Source organism: Anticarsia gemmatalis, chromosome 16 (assembly GCF_050436995.1).
Source record: "Anticarsia gemmatalis isolate Benzon Research Colony breed Stoneville strain chromosome 16, ilAntGemm2 primary, whole genome shotgun sequence".
Lineage (NCBI taxonomy): Eukaryota > Metazoa > Arthropoda > Insecta > Lepidoptera > Erebidae > Anticarsia > Anticarsia gemmatalis.
Window position 1 is genome coordinate 1,641,118 of NC_134760.1, and position 15,740 is coordinate 1,656,857.

A 15,740-nucleotide genomic window follows, 5' to 3' on the forward strand; every position below is an offset into this window, starting at 1 on the left:
GTACCCCTAGAGGGTAGCGTAAAAACTATTTCTTGTGTACAAAATATGAAAATCTCTATAATCAATGGTACCGACTCTAGAGATTTGAGCTATACGTACAAGTCAAAAACAGTGATTCCGGTTGCAAACATCTACCCCTAACTACATTTCTTCAGCCAAATTACATGCAAATATCGATGGACAGCTAGTTTTTCCTTCCTACTTAAAAATTCACCATCGATCAGCAGAATGACAAGCTATCAGGCACATAGCCGTCACCCACAGGGCCTCATAAATCTTAGGGCCCGTTAGCTTCAGTTTATGAAGGTCGTATATCTTGCTGCCCTACATACCAAGTATAGATTGATTTAGTGTGTTCGTAGGACTATGTAAATAGGTGATTTTATAGAGGCCAAGATCTTTTCTAGGCTGTAAAAATATTTTTAACGAAATTTGACCTGAGCGGTCAGGGCAAAGATGCTGATATTTTTAAAGCTATTTTTGGACTAGTTTTTATTCAAAAGTGTCAGGCTTTGTATTTCTTGAAACCATTAGAATTTTGGTTTTAAAATTCGTGATCGAATTAAAGGCTGACCAAAAACGAGTGCTTTACATATTATGCTGAGATCTATTTAAATATGACTATCGGCCTGAAATAGGAGTAAACTGTATTGAGATTGATTCAAATATCATGAATAGATATTAAACATTACATTCTAATCTTAATCAAATCTTGAACGAGCGTAAAACGATCCACTATTTTCCAATTCCACATATTTCAAAGACCTTATTTTCCACAATTCAGTAATTTCAAATATGAAGCATGACTATCGTTTAAAACACGAACTCGCTCAATATTCTTCTACATCTCAGCTATAGGTCATCAATACGGGTTAGTGGGGAGCGCAGCAGATATTTCCTCATTGAGTGAATACTGAATACCTCCTCGCATTGTATGAACTCCTAGTATGCACGCCTTTTGTTTTCAGCTATTCGTACGGTTTTCTACTTCTTTTGTAGTTTAAAAGTAGTTTTTTTGAATTGTATTCTATGAAATGAAGCTAAATTACGACTATTTGATTTACATGCATTATATCACGCCTGTTATACGCGAAAGCACAGGCAGAGGTTTGTTTGTTTGTTTGAAATACAGTCACTTTTCGCCAATAAAATTGTTAATACCACGTAGTAAGCGGCGAGTCTATTGCTATTTACCTGCAACATTACCAAACTTTAAGCTAATATTGACGGATAATAATAACAAAAGTACTTTGTCCGATCCGGAAATCGAACCGGAGACCTCATGATCAGTAGTCGGTTTCAATACCGACCGCGCCACAGAGACAGTCAAAAAGAAAAAAAATACTATTTTTGAAAATCTATACTAATATTATCTATACTAATATTATAAAGCTGAAGATTTTGTTTGTTTGTTGCTTTGTTTGAACGCGCTAATCTCAGGAACTACGAATCCAATTTGAAAAAGTCTATAAAGGCTATATATCATCACGCTACGACCAATAGGAGCGGAGTAGCAACGAGAAATGTTACAAAAACGGGGAAAATTATGACGCATTCTCTCTTATGTGACGCAAGCGAAGTTGCGCGGGTCAACTAGTTCAAAATATTTTTTTTAACAGAAACAGCCCAGGAGAGAGTAGTGTCTTCGATTTCTAAAAATGGTTCCATTTTTCCGAATTCAAATTCTTCGTTCGATAGGGTATGCGTCCCAGTTGAAGACAATAGCTATAATATTATGAGGTATTTCCTCACAATGCGAGATGTTCGACGTGCCTGGCGGGCCCCGCGCGCCCCGCCGTTAAGATATTTCCCATTTGAGCTATGGCTTTGTGAAATGTGGGAAATTTTAATGGATTAAGGATTTTATTTGTGATAGTTTTTCTTATGAGCAAATATATTACATAAATTAAGCAATTTTTTGCATATCATCAAATATTCGTCATATTTATGCATGCTTTAATGTTAAAGAGATAAACATTTCTATCAGTCATATATAATACCGCGACGGATACTAAAGGAAACGATTAGGAATAATCCCCATACTAAAGAAAACAAATTAGGAATAGTAAAAATGGATTATTTCTACCACTACGGTATTCAAATAGCTTTATATTGTAATTAAATTAAGTAAAGAAAATAAGTATTTTTTACACTTTCAAAAGAAAAATACAGACGTATTTGATAGTTTTCATAAAACATGCATCCGCTATCTAGCATTTATTTATTAATACCAAAAATCAAGAGTTCATTTAACCTTCCATTTATATCTAACTAAAACTATAACGGAGTGTTCGTATAATGTGTTAGTTGTTAATGTGACGACTTAATGTGGTTATAATGCACTCTATTGTGACTCTAACTCATAGAGTCAATGAGTAAGGTGAGGAAACTGTTAGTGGTATGTGTCAGAAAATGTTTCTGAGGTAGCTTTTTTATTTTCTTATATGTTTTACCTGTTTTATTATGCTTTTGGTTTTAAAAAGGTCAGACTGCTAAATAATATAGCTAAATAATCAGTTATTTGTAGGATTTTTTGATGAACAATAATTATTTATAGGAGTTTTGTATTTTGTTGAAAGTGAATGCACAAGTTTAACGCGTCTTACTACAATTAAATAAATGATAGAAAGTTTATTTTAGTTTATGAAAAAGATTATTTCACTCTTAATTTCTATTTGTGATATACAAATCACATGCCTGCTATTTTACATTTCGATGATGTTTCAATGTGTGCAATTAAAATAAAACGAAAAACATACAAACTACTTACAAAGTTGTCTTATTTACATATTTAGAATTTAATTTCAAAGTTTATTTCTCATCTCAATCTCAACAGTATTACAAACTTCCCATCAATATTTCCCATTCCCAACACTATATCCCAACAGTCGCGAACTACACTCGCCACCTCACATCCCGCTATTACGCCACCGGATGCATTTGTTAGGAGCGACCCGACAACAGGACAATGGTGTTATAATATGATAATACTGTGCGTTTTCACCTTCCGACGTATTAGGGTTTGAGTTATAAGAGAACATAATGGAAATGAGGTCCGGGTGGCATATTCAAGTCTATTTCAAATAATATAATATTATAAAGCTGAAGAGTTTGTTTGTTTGTTTGATTGTTTGTTTGTTTGTTTGTTTGTTTGAACGCGCTAATCTCAGGAACTACTGGTCCGATTTAAAAAAAACTTCAGTGTTAGATAGTCCATTTATCAAGGAAGGCTATAGGCTATATATCATCGCGCTACGACCAAAAGGAGCAGAGTAGCAATAAAAAATGTTACAAAAACGGGGAAAATTTTGACCCATTCTGTCTTATGTGACGCAAGCGAAGTTGCGCGGGTCAGCTAGTTTCAACTAAAAATCGTTATAATCGAATTGCAGCGTTTGTAGAATTGTCGGTAAAACAGTTGACTTACTACCTACCTATGTACCTACTTTTACCGACAATTCTACAAACGCTGCAACTGGATTATAACGAGTATTATTTCACATGGACGTTTAACTTCATAGACGGAATATGCCACCTAGACTACACGTACATAAATGTGATTTTGGTAATAGAATATCATAAGGATTTTTAGTAAGAGAAATATAAAAAATATACAGTCAGCTCCATACGCTGAATAGAATCAAAATCACAACATACCTGCAGATTATCAAGAAAGCAGAATAGACAGACAGCAATTATTCTTTCGGAGATGCTTGAAAATCAAATCTCTATTGCTCTTATATTTTATTCGTCTACTTATTTTAATTCGAAGGGATAATTACTAACGCTACAATTTTTATAAACGGCAAAATCTAAGTTAGTTCTGTATATTTTTATAATCACAAAAGCTATTTGCAATATCGCAAATTTCGACGGAAATAAATGGTTTTGTATCTGCATATTTCGCACGTATTTATACATATCCCTCTACTATACAAGACAATCGCTATAGCCCATAACCTAGACCAACCGCATAGACACGAAAATGCATTTATGTTTAGTGCATACATTTGAATCAAAGCTATATTAAGCTATTAGAACCGTTGTCCGCTTTCAGTGTGACAATGAATTATTTATAACGGTCTAAATTTAAATTATTATAATTATAAATTAATTTATTATTTTAGAACTACCTCCTCTGGATAAGTATTAGATAGCTTATGGGACAGAATTTAGACACTTATTTTTGATTTTAATGTCATCTGACAGTTAGATTAACTGAAACTTATTTATAAACTCTGAAACAAGCACTAAGTATCGGTCACCTTATTCGTCTCCTTATCTATCGGATAAGTGTTATAGGCTAGAGTATCAGATGGAATTCTTCATAGTTTATTCATACATTTACTATTACTTGATCCAGCAAATAAGCTATCTAACTCATATGCATAAGTTATGAAAGGGGCACTTAAACATATTAACGTTGTTTTTTTTACATGAATTTAAAGGCTTTTATTGAATAGATAAACTACCGCTAAATGAACCTCAGAAACTGGGGGTAAATCAATCTATTTAAAGCCAGTGGCACTAGACCGGTAACCGATTAGGTTAAACAAATTTTGTCTCGGACATTACGATGATGGGCTATTTACAGGTGTTTGAACTGAGCGTCTCAGCGCTTCGGGAGACACTTTAAAAAAAGCCAGCGTGTTATCAATTAACATATATCAAAGACCTTCGGGTGGTTTACTCAAAGAATTAATTAATTTATTCCAACTAAACAAATCACGTACATTATAATTCTCATTTAAACTTATTAATGATGCTCTTACGAAACCAAAAAATACCGGAAGCTGTCTATCAAAGGACAAAGTAGTGATGGATGAGCGAGATAGAGATATAATTAGAAAGAGAGGTGTGTAACAGATGGTTGGATGTGATTAATGAATGTCACACATCAGACACTTTAAAATAAACTGTTTTAAAATAGGGAGTATAAATTAAACCTAAATTAAATTAGGTATTAAAATAGATTTGATTCTCAAAAAGTACTAAGCAGGAAACTAAAAAAAATGCCTGTTTTTTAATACTACCAGTTTTTCTGAGGTGATTTTGGTCTACCTACATTACATGAAAGACATTCCGTGATTAACAAAAAAATGATTTGGTATGAATCGAAAGAATTTTAGTGTGTTGTGGGAGTCGCAAGTGCATCGCGATCGCTCTGAAATATAAAATTAGTTTGACTAATTACTTCTATATGTACAGCCACTGTAATGATCATCCACTATTATAATTATATTAATTAATTACTGGTTGTTTCTTTCTTATTTGTACAATAAATCTCACATAATTCCCTTTAAAATTATTTAAGGTTTATGGGTGGTCCTTCAAGTAAGTATTAATATAAACTACTTATGTTGATTTCCTTTTGAGTTATTTATAAGTTTTATGTAAATATACGTTGGAAAATTGTGATAAACAGATGATGTGATTAAAATCCTACTATTTTTGTCTTCCTCATACACAATAATGATATGACGCTAAATATGCGTGGGATAGGCAGAAATCTGAGACAAACGGTTGTTGATATATTATATCCTACATAATTACATATTCCGTATACATGATTTCATACATACTATCACGCCTTATCCCGCATAGGATAGGCAAATCAAACACAACCATATTTTGTTTAAATTAGAAATCGAACCAAAGACAACCTGTGCAAAGTTGATATGCAACACTAATGAATAATCATAAAACCAAATCAAGTAACTACTAAATTTAGATTTACTCTATCTTCCTAAATCCATTCATTCCTTCATTCCTACGTCGGGAGAGCTGCATCGCATCTGAATCGCAACTGGATCGTAACTCAATTGTTCTCAAACGAATAGCCGTCACGTTTCAGTCGAAGAGCTTAGTAATGACTGTATTTCGTATAAACGACAGTCGCCACTGAATTTCAGATGGAATTGAAAGTACGCTTTTAAAGACATTTTCATTTACGTAGTTTTAGTTTTAGTAGATTTTGTGGTTTAAAACTACTATTACGTTGGTTCTATTCTTAGGTCAGGAATAGTATTAATGGCCTTATTTCGATTGCTGCAATTGAGTAAAGCACAACAATTCAGGGTGGAATCCAACACTGGGACAACATAAAATTAATAAAGCATTCCCGACTAAGATCCAATTTGGCAAACCTTTAAACTAATCTTAAGAAACAATTTCATCAGTTACTTTTTGAATTACAAACCTTAGATAATCTAAAAAAGCATTTTTGAAGCTCATAAAGAAATCTTCTTAACTTGAAATCGAACCCGTTACCCAAACAAATTATTGCTCTTCCAATAACATGAACTCGGGAGTCAAACCCAAAACCTTAGCTTATAATTAAATACACCAATCGGAAGTAAAACAAAATAAACAAAGAAACCACATTAAACATTTAAATCAGTTTTAAACCGGCCATTTTGTTCTGTTAACCATCTGTGAAAAGGAAATGGTCTGCTTACACCGTAACGGTCGAAGCGTGAAGATTTCTATTGAAAAGATTAATTGAAATGCATTAGAAGTTTATTGCGGTACTTTATTTGGTTTAATTTTGATTTATATTGTAATTGTCCCTTTAAGTTATCCTTGTGGCCCACTGCTGGCCACGAGACTACGAGTTCGAATCCCGGAACGGATAAATTGCTATAAGATTTTTCTGATTACATCGATAGCTAGGTATGTACATAATATCACCAGAAAGGCGTATGAAATACACCCGCGTTTCGCGTTTATACGTTAAACTCATATAAGGCGAGCCTTTATATATTGTATAGCTGACCCGCGCAACTTCGCTTGCGTCACCAAAGAGAATGGGTCAAAATTTTCCCCGTTTTTGTAACATTTTTCGTTGCTACTCCACTCCTAATGACAGTAGCGTGATGTTATATAGCCTATTTTTAAGAATTTTAGATTTTTTTTTAGAATTTTTCAAATCGGACCAGTAGTTCCTGAGATTAGCGCGTTCAAACAAACAAACAAACTCTTCAGCTTTATTATATTAGTATAGATATGTATAGTAGCTTTTGTCAGCGATTTCGTCCGCGTGGTTTAATTGTGACTTAAGATAGAAATTTCATCGCCTACTTTATCCCCTTGGAAGCAGGATTGATTAATATCTTGTCATAACATGTACCTACATGCCAAAATTCAGCCTGATCCGTCTAGTGGTTTGGGATGTGCATTGATAGATAATTGTGTCAGTCAGTCAGTCATCTTTGAGTTATATATAATATATTTAGATACTGCGTACGTTACCACACTCCCATAGCAAATCCCTATAGACTTTTTCCCAATCATAGCACCGAACCCATGACCATTAGTCTCAAATAAACGACAATGTTACTCAAAACAAATAAACCTCTCTTTAGTCTATTGCAGTCACAGGTTCGATTTCCATAACAAAAATGTACTAGCATACATCATTCCATACATGCGGAAGACATTACATAACATGTATGCAACGTTTAGTGCGAGTCATGCAAGTCTAAATGTCAGTAATAGTCGTGAGTTCGTGAAAGCATACGTTTCCTAGTGTTGTCTAATTGTATGGATTTGTGTATGGAATTATGTCATGTCGGTTTTGTTGTCTTTACAGAAAGTATGACAAAATACTTGCTTTTTTTTAGGGGACAACTCCCGCACTAATAATATAATTGCTCTTGTGTCGCGGGGACTTTTATACACATATAAACAATGAACACAATAACAACTAGACCCGAAATAATTATTTGTGGATCGCACAAATAATTGTCCCGTGTGGAAATCGAACCCACGACCTTCCGTAGCAGTGGTATCGGTGTGGCGACCTAAACCACTGCGCCACGGAGGCAGTCAATACTGGGATGCTCTCACCTTCTTACTAATATTATAAATGCGAGTTTCTTTGTTACCTACTCTATCACGCTTAAAGTACCTTTTTCTGCGGGGGGAAAAGTCATTAAGTTCTTATAATCTCTAGTAATCTCTCAGGCATATAAAGCTACCTCACTAACCCCAAGTTTCTGAGTACATTTAGCGGTAGTTTATCTATTCAATAGTGTTTTTATGAGTTTAAACGCTATTGAATAGATAAACTACCGCTGAATGTACCTCAGAAACCGGGGGTAAGAGCAGTAAAGGACTTTTGCTATACAAATACAATTGTTGCAGAGGGAATCCAATTCATAGCTTCCTAATACAGTGGTAACTGTGAAGTTTTTATCTTAACCATTGCACTACAGATCTATAATTTGTATCGGAAGAAATATGATATACAAAAAGAATTGAATGTAGTTTATTTATAAAATTGAAATCATGCGTCTTTTCAGTCGAAAAAGGTTTCTTTAATATTTTGTTTGTAGTTTGTAGTAAGTACCAAAAATATCTTGGTATTACAAACAAAATAAAAAAAATACTGAATATAGGTTTTCAAACTATTAAATCGTATTTATAACCATTCTAATGTATCCTACATACAATTCGACGCAACCCGTATTTAACACAAAAACAATACCCAGTTCCGCATATAATGAGGGCAAGACAAACAGACACATTTAACGTTATAATGTAAACGACTGTACTTTGTTTGTTCACTGTTGTGTTTGACTGTACATGTGACAGTTTCATAGTGATTTGAATGTGTTTGACTTTGGGAATTATTCAGTAGTTGGGACTTTGAAAGCGAGGGTCCCGTGACGATTTTTGGGTAATGTAAATGTATATAGCTGTGATAGTCGTATGGTAATAGCATTTTTATTTGCTACACAAGTGATCGGGGATTAAAAATTGTGACTTTGGAAACTATTAGGTCCGGGAATAAGTCTTTTCGCATTATAGTATGTATGAACTTGTAATAAAATCTCTACACAAAAAGCTTAATATTTGGATACCTTACAAGCTCACTCAAAGAAGCCAAAGAGATTTTATTACAAGTTCATACATACTATAATGCGAAAAGACTTTTTCCCCGACCTAATATGTGCTAATTTATTTTATTTAGTTAGATTATTATCTTAAAACTACCAATAACATAGTATTTACAAAAAAAATAAGTCACAGGACTTCGATTAGAAATTATTATAACTCGGTTTCACGGTAAAGGATCACATACCCCCGGTTTCTGAGGTACATTTAGCGGTAGTTTATCTTTTCAACAGCGTTTAAACTTATATAAAACACGCTAATGAACAGATAAACTACCGCTAAATGTAGCTACTCAGAAACCGGGCATTAGTGTGGGAATAAAAATTCTGGATACTCTTTAATGTTTTGTAGCTGGTTAAACATTCTATACAGAAAATAACTTATACGAACATAAAAAATATTTCCATATACAAGAACACATATACAATACATTCCTATAGTTATACACACAATGCATCCGTTATCCCTGAGAGTTAGTGTATAAACTAGAATTGCACTAGAACTGCACAATATCTTGTAGCACAATTCAATACTAAACTAACGATATCAACTGCTAACTATCCCGCAAGTTAGTTACAAGTTCTATCTGAGATAGGTGTTCTCTATCTTAGTTAGCTACAGTTGGAATACCTAAGCGTTTTGAGCTAGTTAGCTAAAACTTTAGCAAGTGAAAAACTATTGATGTACTGTTGAATTGAATACAGTATTATGCATGCATTAAATTATTACTTAAATCCATGTGGCTCCCGGTTTCTGAGGTACATTTAGAGGTAGTTTATCTATTCAATAACGTTTAAGCTCAAACAAGCATAACAGTTTGAATAGTTAAACTACCGCTAAATGTGCCTCAGAAACCGGGCTTAAATAAATCATAACACATATTATATTGTTTATCTTTAAAAACTAGTCATCATTAAACATCTGTAATATCATATCTGTAATAAATGGTACCAAAAATAAAATTTATCTAGGATTAATATTTTCTTATTTATTTTACTTAATCTTAAATTATTCTATCTAAACATACAAAATATATTGCACGTAATTGCGTTAAGTCATTTTGGAGTTTAATGCGAACAAACGAACAGACACGGCCACGGACACACGATTCTCATCGTATACACACAAAGTATAACTTTTTACGTACTTTCAGTATACCTACGCTAGCAAAATCTAGTACTTATTCAATCGATCGTACGAAACCAGGGGTACTCAACATTTTTTTGTTTTTCCTGCCTACAAGTGCAGGGACGGAGAACTGGTGAGTGCGAAGTACTTACGACCCTATACTTGTATGGGACTTGAATTTGAGTACTAGATCGATCGACTATGCGTGGCTAATCTGGGATGTGCCTAGATTTTAGACCACTTTTTTATGCTAACATGGCTTGTTAGTTAGAAAGGTTGAAGTAATTTCAATAAAAAAAAAATGAGCCTAAAATTTCATAAGAAATTGGCTCCGGGCTTGAAGCTGGAACCTTAAATAAGAATGTAATAAAAAGATAGTTTTAAATTGTATTGTTTCCCGCGACTCTACCTTTGGTAAAATCTATACAATTCAAGTAGCATAATAATATTGTATTCTCAGGTAATGCTGTTTTATTTAGTAACTTATTGTATTAACTAGTAACAAGGATTTAGATTTTTGTTTTATTTATACTTATAGAAACGATAATAAATCATTGAAACATCACAATTCCATTTCAACAAAAACTTCTTCACTCAATGCAATAAACTTTTAAAAATGCCGTCGTATTTTGTCATAAAGTTTAGTAGAAAAACGCAATGAAAACTTTCAAATAGTGATGTGCCACTCGACAAGCCGAGAGTCGTTTTAAGACAGATAACACGGCAATTTCTGTCAATTGATTTCCATCAAAATTTCTTCTTAAGCGCCGTTGTTAGTGTTGAGATGAGACTGTTAATCATGAGGTCTCGGATTCAATGCCCGGGTCGCACACAACAATATTGCTCTATTGAAGTTGATACACATAAGAATTTTTCTGAATAGTTACGTGCCCGGTAAATGACAGTAAGCTACACGGGACTAAATTTGTAAATGGCGAAACCTTTGTGACTACACCTTCGTATATACCAGGTGTGATATTATGCATATATGTGTGCACATTGAACAAGATTGTCCCCTGTCTCGTTCGGGAAAAGACCAGGTCAGTCATATTAAATCAAAAAAAATACTGTCAAGAATAACATATTATGTTATTTCTTCTAATTACGGGTTCCTAACTAAAAGATACATAAAGAAAGTCGATGTTTTCAACCGACAAGTCGGTACATCTCTACTTGAAACTGTACGACATCGTAAATCAATAGTTTTTGATACTAACGCTCAAACTTGAGCAATTTTAAACTTTTGAGTTGTACGAATAATAAAAAATATGCTTTTAGTGTTCGTTTTATTTCGCTTTGTAAGATGGAAAAAGTGAGTGTAAAGTGTAGTTATTTTTGTTTCCATTTTCTTTTCTTACAATATTCCTGCTTGTTTTACAGTATAGTTGTAGTTTTACCATGAGATAAGACATTAATTGAAATTGATCATAAATGAAAATTAAATTAAATTGACATTTAAAAGACAAACTTGCTAAAAATCTAAAGTAGATATAACTTTTAAAGGTACTGATCTAAATATAAAAATGTTAAAAACATCTTAGATGCTCATCATGCTTGTTATTCACGAGCATTAAATCTCAAATAGTGCCTAAAATCTTTAATAATATGCATTATAATATCACAAAAATAAGCAAAAAAAACGCAGATATTTCCTAATTTCTACTCACATAACCTAAAATCCTTCGTAAACGACCTCTACCTTAATCCCCTCGTAATCTGTGGAACCATAAAATTATGCACCAGGCAGCTGCACCAATAAATTTATTTTAATTATCATCTTTATTATATCGTAAAGAGCTTTCATTTATAGCGCCTTGTTTTAGCAAAAGCATTCCGCATTTGTTTGAAATTATACGTTTGATTATCTAGTTGTGTGTATACGTATAATACGTCTTATATCGTTTTATAAGGGATAAAGCTGCTTGAAACATCGTGATTTTGATTTCTTAAGTGTCCATATTATTTAAATAAATGTGTAAGTCTATCTTTGTGGCGATCAAATCATTCAATTGACTTTCATGAAAATTAGGAAGGAAATAATTGAAAATATGAACTATTTTCCACTCTTAAAAGGCTAAAACGGGAATGGACGTAGGTACTTACGCGAGCGATATCACGCGGGTTTACATAGTAATCTATACTAATATTATAAAGCTGAAGAGTTTGTTTGTTTGTTTGTTTGAACGCGCTAATCTCAGGAACTACTGGTCCGATTTCCGAAAAATTCTTTCAGTGTTAGATAGTCCATTTATCGAGGAAGGTTATAGGCTATATTTTATCACGCTACGACCAACAGGAGCGGAGTAGCAACGAAAAATGTTACAAAAACGGGGAAAATTTTGACCCATTCTCTCTTATGTGACGCAAGCGAAGTTGCGCGGGTCAGCTAGTTATACATATAAATCAAAATTATACTTCATTCCGTGCAATTTAAACACTGAAAATTAAACAAATTAAATTCTTGTAAACTAACAAATCCAAACTTACCTTAAGCTAGTATATTCCAAGGAATGTCTACGTGCAAGCACGAAGGCTTCAACTTACACAACACAAGTAAACCATGTAAATTATCTATTCTGTTGTAACAATGGCCGGTGTCGCTTATCTCGGATTAACTTAGCAGCTTGCTAGATCGTTAACCACGCATGGTGTGTGCGACCACACAACGAGTTCCGCGTTCCGATTTTGAATGTTTGATTTTGTTTTTTTTGGGGTTAAAGGCGTTTGTGGAGACAGTTGTACAATGAGGTTATGGTTTTATGTAAACTTTTTTTTTCTATTTATTTAATCAAGCCATGATATTCTCTTTACTCGATTTATTCAATTTTATTCGGTGATTGTCACGATTCTGCTTTAAGCTCATGTCACGTTATTTTGTTTTGTGTCTGGTTTTACTTAAAAGAATATGTTTCTTCAGAATTTCTTACGCAAAAATAATATTTTAATCTAAAAACCTATATAATTACTGTCGAAAATATTTAATCCGCCCTAGTTTTATCCTAAAAAAAGACATATTATATGCTAAAAAACATCCGTTCAGCCTAGATTTTTCTTCACAATTTTCCAATTGTTTCAAACACAAATTAAACCATAAAGTTTTTCCTACTTCTTAAGAGTAATATATTTTCTCAAAGCAATCAGCCATAGGCTTTCAAACGTCTTGTAAAGCAGTTTTACGAGCGGCAAGCCTTCGTGGTAGCTGTTAGAACACTTTTATGGCGGGTTTCTAGACGAAATTGATAGTTGGGTGGGGCAATGAACTTTTGACAGAGCTTTGTTTTTCAGCTTGTGAATGAGTGTATGAAGTTGTAAAGTAAATGATTCTTGACAAAAGATTTTCCTAAGTCTGTTGGTTACGGATAATATGCTTAACCGATTTTGATAAAATTTTGAGTAATGATATTATTTGAAATTGAAATTGGGACGTTTTATAATTTCCAACAAAATAAATAATTCCCTATTTTTAACGTTTTGCTAATACGCAATAAAGAATATCCTACTATATTAAGTATACAAGCAATAAACAAATTGCAATTACATAGGAAAAAACACATTTACGTGGGAACAAAGAATTAAGTATAACATTTCGCGCGTACAACTTATAATCTGTAGGGTATAATATTAATTAATTACTATTAATGTAAATTAAATTCAAAAATCCATAAGCAAACAACAGATCGCAAATATAAACATAATAAATGATTAACAACGGTTGGCGGTAAAATTCTCACAATTGTATCAATTATACGCCATTACTGTGACGTCACCAACATGGCCGCGCGCGGGAAAATTCATCACTCAAAGGACAAAAGATCAAGGAAATTATTACAGCGTTTGAGTTTTAATTGTTTTTATTTTTATTCTGGTTACATAACTAACTATTAATATTGTTAATCCTAACTTATACTTATACTTGCAATATCAGTTTTTTTTATATATTTTATTCGTCTAGTTAGCAGTCAAACTAGTGTCAAAGTTGTTCAAGCCGAAATGTCTTTGACATGACTGCTAAGTAGACAACAACCGGTACCGGCTTTGCCCGTCCATCCGTTGCGCAGAAACGTCCAGTTCTAATACCACTAAGCGGTCACCCATCTATGGAATGTCCGTGATGAGGGTTGCTTAACCCTCTAATCACCTACCGATCATTCAGCGGAACTGGCTACTTTATTGACAAATTAATTACCGGTCATAATATCTTCGGAATAGTTCGGAATAAAATTGAAAAATCTCAAGATAGACCGTACGTGCTTACATACATTATCACATAATTATTGCATATAAACAAAAAACAATTACGAACACTAATATTCAAGCAATAAATTAAATATCAATAAGCAATTATCACTCGCACGCGCCAGACATATTTATTATGCCAACAAACAATAAATCACTGAGCCAATCGATTAATTATCATAGACTCGATCAGCTGTATCAATTAGCGGACGCCATGTTGTGACGTCATGCGCGCGGGAAAATTCACTACGACATTAACATGGAAATTCGAATTTTGAAATGAAAATTTGTACTCAATTTAGCTGTGTAAGCAAAAGTTTTAGACAAATCATTGTTTTTTGTAAAAATACTAATTTTCCAGAATACATGCAATTGAGAGACTTAAAGTAGACCCAGTTACAAGAATATAATCTGATTTTTGCAGTACCTACTACCAACGCCGAAACAACGATTACTGAATCGCATATATGTAGTTTGTTGTCAGTATGAATTCAGCCCACAATCTCGGTTTACGCATAATCCGAAACTCTTTTAACATATTACTTTAATAACATATTTCTTCAATATATTTCTTGTTAATGCTTACCTCCCAAAGGTACATTTTCTTAAATATGAAATTCCTGATGTAAATTCTACTCCTATTACAGCTTACAATAATACGAAAGAATTCCTTAAAAATCAAATAGTTATACAATCCGACATTTATTACACAATTTATCCGACAATTTAACGTAACGTAAACTACAAATTATCGAGGATTACACACATAAAGATGGATTAACTTGTAAAGTAGCAATAAAATAGTTTTACTCGAAAAAGTATGCCCAAATACGTAAAAAAGCAATCATTCAGACATAGTGAACCTCCTTCGTGAAGTAGGTAAGGAATAGAAATGTGGTCAGGATGTTTAGAAATAAATGTCATGCTTACAGGAATTCAATGGATATTATTTTTTATCTATACTAATATTATAAAGCTGAAGAGTTTGTATGTTTGAACGCGCTAATCTCAGGAATTACGGGTCCGATTTGAATAATTTTTTCAGTGTTAGAGAGCCCATTTATTGAGAAAGGTTATAGGCTATATATCATCACGCTACGACCAATAGGAGCAATAAAAAATGTTACTAAAACGGGGAAAATTTTGACCCATGATTAGTTAAATAAAAATGAGCTTGGTAGTAGTAGCTTGTAAATCCATAACAGATTTGGATTTTGGACTTTTACGTTGCCTGTGTATTATGCAATACGAGTACAACACGTAAATTATCGCGAACACGCATTTTACCTTGGAAAGCCTGACGTTTCGGCGATGGTGAAAAATAAATGGATATCATTATTTTGCTCAACGAAGGACCTATCCTTGCGAGCACTAAACGTTATTACACTTATTACTTTTCCATTATTCTACTACACAAACAAACAAAAAACCGTTTCCACATCACAATCAGTAAGAAACAATTCAAAACATTTCAGCTC